At 30.8% G+C, this 5,378-nt stretch overlaps 1 pseudogene; it reads left to right on the forward strand.

Annotated features, from left to right (window-relative positions):
• Nucleotides 1–4,481: 4,481 nt before the first annotated feature.
• LOC149560170 (subtilisin-like protease SBT1.7 pseudogene) lies at nt 4,482–5,111 on the forward strand (annotated as a pseudogene).
• Nucleotides 5,112–5,378: the final 267 nt, after the last annotated feature.

The following is a 5,378-nucleotide window of genomic DNA, read 5'->3' on the forward strand; positions in this document are numbered from 1 at the left end:
CCAATTGGCTACATCTATATAAAAGGAAGGGAAATATTATTATTAATCTTAGTTTTTAACACACATTTGTAGAAGCAATTACATGGATCAAAATGGACAACAAACTCATTGGGATGTGAAAAACCAAGACAAATGGTTAGTAGGTATCATATCACAACAATGTTGATGATATCTTTTAGCTAAATGCTAGAATGTACCTATCCTTGAACAAATGAGCTAATAGAATGAAATGGTCAATACAGCTTCACCTTCTTTATGAATATTTTCTTAAAATCAATCACACTTAAAAAAATACTTAAGAGAGATTTATAAAGCACTAGAGCTATGTTCTCCCAAATCATTGTAGTTCTAACGTAAACCTTTTTTTTTTTATCCTTTTAAAAACTAGATTTTGCTCCATTTGCTATTGATTATTGTTTTTGTGATTTTAAAACAATCGTCATTGGCTCATTAAATTTTCTCAAGTATGTATACATGATTTAAAATGCCACAAAAAAACATTTTTTAAGTTAGTTTTTACTAATTAACAAGAATGCAAAGAGTGGAGCACTACAATTAGAACTAAAAATTTAACTCATGAATTTAAGGTTTAATATTATAAAATGTATATATATGCTAAAACTTAATTAGAAAGACAATTATTAAAAATAAAATAAACTAAAAATAGATAATTCAATAAAAAAATTAAATGTAATACAAATATTACATCACGTTGAATACACAATCCAAGAAACAAACAACATTAGAAATGGATTGTAGAAACATGTTATATTCTTTATTAAAATATTTTCATTTAGACTCACATTTTCTTATTGTGATTGAAATTAATATCCTAGTGGAAATCTACATCATGGCGTGTTAAGCTTGAGTAGATTCAATCCAAAGACTTCATAGATGAGATGTTCTCAAGTTTACCATTGTATTGTAGGCTCTTGTTACTATTGGGAAAAATAAAGAACTTTTTCATTATAAAAAACTTTTTTAAAAATTATTATTCAATATTTAAATTTTTTATATAAATTAGTTTCAAAATATATATGAAAGAGTATAAATACACCAATGACTCATTAGTTGTCATTTAAATTATGATATTAAAAAACATCATTGATTATTAGCAAATGGTAAGTTTAAGCTTTGAAAGTTTAAAAGAAGAATCATAACAATCATTAAAATTCAAGAATTTCACAACATGATAACTTATGTTATACACGTGGCGGGGCACAGTCATGTGTAATTATCAATTTGATGTCCAAGCATGCAAAAGTTGATGAATACTATATTTATAGAATAGGTATCATTCCATATAGGGTAATGTGAAACTTAAAATAGGAATTGAAGTCATTTAACTAATGAAAGATTAATAATTTAAAATTATTTAAAATTCAAACAAAATTCAATTCATTGTATTTATTCAATATTTTGTCATTTCTTCTTTCATTCAACATTTTTCATAATATTTATGATAGTATTGAGTTAATGTATAAAAACTAAACTACATCACACATCACTTTTATTTATTTATTTATGTACATCTCCAATCTAAAAGTTTCTTTTACTAAACTACATTGATAGAAATAATGTTAACAACTGTCACATGGCTTAGTACTTGCCTTCAACTTTTATATAGATATAGTTTTAATTTAATAAATTTATTACAGTTTATCAAATATTTTAATTAATAATAATATTAGATAATTACAATTATAATTTTTATAATGATATTAATTATAATTTAAATTTAAAATTTATTTATAAATATAATTATTAATATATATGTTCTATTGTATACATGTCATCTAATAAAATTATATTAGAAATATATTTAAATATGAAAATAATAATTTTTTTTATAATAATAATATATAATAGTATTTCTTAAGCTATTATATAATATACTAAAGATATATTTTTAGTAGTTTTAATTGAATGATAAATACTATATTATATAAAAAACACATTTAAATATAAAAAATTAAACCATATCATTTCCATTAAAAATATTAAACATTAATGAATCATATACACCTTAATAAAAACCAACTCTTGAAAATTATTAAATTATTAATTTAATCACCCAGCTAAATGAGTTCAACCAATCAAATCTTAGAAAAGAAATCTATTAAAATTGTAATGTTAACGATCATACATCTATGCTATGCAACATATTAATTAGATAAATTTTTTTAAATCAAATAATTTTTAAGTACAATTTAAAGCACAAAATCTGAAAAGTAACAATCATGCACTTATGAACTTAGCCTACCGACAAGTATTAATAATTGCCAATGTGTTTAAGAATTGTTTTGAATCACACTTTACAAACCACCATCAAAATGAGAAGCAAAAAGAAGATTAAAAATTGTGTTCTTAATGTTCTTTATTATAAATTTTATCTCTAGAAAGATGTCATTCCTTTTTTATCAAGATATTGTAGAGTTCAGGCCAGCCACCGTCAGCCACCAATGCTTTGCTCTTTACAGGAAAAGAACGCACTATAACCTCTTACATGATGCACAATTGGTAGGAAATTAAAAATTAAATCTATTTTGTGAACTACATAAAATAGTACATACCTAATGTACGCACCCGAATATCTAGAGGCCGGGTAGCTGTGACAGCCTGTGCTTTTGTCAAACCAACCTTCATTGAAAACCATGAATTTGGCATGTCTCATTCGCTTGCAAGCATGAAAGAATTGTAATTGGAGACGACTACATAATATAAAAATATATTTTTTTTGTGTCTGGAGATGGTAACTATAAAGATCAAAATAGTAGTGCAGCTATGTGAGGTAATAATAATACAGATCTTTTTGGTGGGGTCACGTTTGTCAGATTGATATTTCCCGAAACAATCATACACAAGTTCATCAGCGTATTTATTGCTGCATGATTTATTGCTGCAAGAGTAATGCAAGTTAATTTTGGTCTGCTGAAACTATACAATAATATTTTGGGACTTAATTATCATTTTGACACTTTTAGCATTTAATTAAGAAATGATCGTTTTAGTTTTTCAAAGTTTTCATTGATAAAAGATTATGCTTTAGAATTTTGTTACCTGGTCATAAAATGTTTCAATTTTGAACTTGTTGATCTCCTGGTTATGTGTGCAATACATCCTATTCTAATCATTGAAATGATCATTTTATCTCTGAATTTTTGTAAGTTTTTGAATCTTCATATCTCCGGCTCATTCCCAGCACTTGAAATTTTTAAAATCCGACTTATGAGCTCCAACTTATCGCAGGGTAATGAAGAGACCCAAAATACGCATTTTCAAGTTTATCATTAACCATTAGCCTCTCAAAAAAGGTTAATGATAACTTTCAAATCGCGCATTTTGGAGCAAGTTAATTAACCTCTCCAAAAATGCGTACTTCTTAACCTCTCAAATAGGTTAATGATAACTTTCAAAACGCAAATTTTGGAGTAGGTTAATTAACGTTCCCAAAAACATGTATTCCTTCCATCATCATTAACTGCTTTGAGATAGTTATTAACATCTTTGTTTAGCTGATTAAGTTCAAGAACTTGAAGTAAGGAAATCGTCATATGGAATTGGATGAAGAAGGCAGATTGGATGCTAAGAATGTTAAACAAAAGAAGTTGAAGAAATCACCCAAATTAGATGATAAAGTGGAGATTGTTGAGGAATAGCAAGATGTCCACTGGCAGCAACACTTTCACAAAACTTCACAGTATTGCTATTGGAAAGAAGAAGCAACCTGTGTGTTGGGAGGAGAAAGCTGCCTCAATGCAGAGTTTTACACCAAGAGCAAGACTTGTGTATATTAGACCTACTGGCTGGGATGGTCTGAATCATATAGATGGGTGGAGAGTGTAGTTGCCAATAAGGTCATTTTCCTGCACTGGTAAACAACTGTTTATAATACTCTTGTTGATGTGGGAATTGCTTCGAGTAATGGGTTTACATATGACAATAAATATGGCACCGAGGTTGGTAGATCTATCTTTGATAGTCAAGGAAACCAAAAGTCATAGGCCTTCAAACACTTCTCTATGTTTTTTTTGATAGAAATGACCAATTCCTCTCTCTTTTTCGTGCTTGGTCTCATTGTCACTCTACTTGCATTTATCACAACCACAACTGTGTCTGAAGAGTCAATTAGGAAACCATACATTGTTCACATGAGTAGGTCCATGAAGCCTCTGCATTTTTTAGTTCATGAACACTGGTACGCCTCTCTCATTAATGAGGCAACTTCTAGTTCAAGGCCAGACAATGAAGACGAAGGCCTATTGCTATATACTTATGATATAGTTCTGTGTGGATTTGCGAAAAATCTGAGTAGTGCTAGGGTTGTAGCTCTGGAGAGCAAGGATGGCTTCATGGCCATAATTCCATTGTTTTTGAGGCAATTGCATACGACCCACTCCTCATAGTTTTTGGGTCTGGGAGGATCCTCTCATTATAATTTGTGGCTTCAATCCAACTACGAAAAAGATGTGATTGTGGGCATGATTAAGATTGGAATATGGCCAAAGAGCAAGAGCTTCAATGATGGAGGCCTCAAGCCTATGCCTCCAAAGTGGAAGGGCATATGTCAAAGTGGGGAGAAATTCAATTCCTCTCACTACAATAGGAAAACCATTGGAGCTTGTTATTTCTTCAAAGGCTATGAAGCACAGTATGGTAAACTCAACAAGACTAAGATAAAATCTACAAAAGACAATGAAGGCCATGGAATTCACTCTGCTTTGACTATTGCAAGCTCTGCTATGGGTAAAGCAAGTTTCAATGGATTTGCCAATGGAATGACCATTGGGATGGCTCCTCGTGCGAGATTGGCCATTTACAAGATCGTATGGAATGGCAACATCAATGACTATGATACTCTTGCTACCATAGAAATGGCTATTGCAGATGGCGTGGATGTTATTTCTATGTCAATTAGCAGAGGGGAAAAGCCTTTTTATAATGATTCCATAGCCATTGGTGCCTTCAAAGCGATGGCCAAGGGAGTGTTTTTCTCTTCTTCAGCAAGCAACTATGGACCCATTCCCTCTTCCATACAGAACATGGGACCATTGGTGATGACAGATGGAGCCAGCCGTATCGATAGAAAGTTCCCCAGTGCTCTCAAATAGAGCAATCATCAGGTCTACATAGGATCGTCCCTTTCTCAGGAAACCCAAGGAACTCGACCATTGCATCTGGTATATTTATTTGAACCTGGCCATCTTAGGATGGTAAATGGTAAAATTGTGTTATCTAATGCTGGATATGATAATCCTTTCATTTATAACATAAGGGACACTTTGAACAAGGTAGTTCAAAGTGGGAACGAAACTAGGCTAGTTGCAATTATCATCGCCACCAAGATGTTGTGGGGCTCCCAAGAAATAATGGTGATT

Source organism: Cupressus sempervirens, chromosome 4 (genome assembly GCF_028749045.1).
Source record: "Cupressus sempervirens isolate cs-2001-9-10 chromosome 4, ASM2874904v1, whole genome shotgun sequence".
NCBI lineage: Eukaryota > Viridiplantae > Streptophyta > Pinopsida > Cupressales > Cupressaceae > Cupressus > Cupressus sempervirens.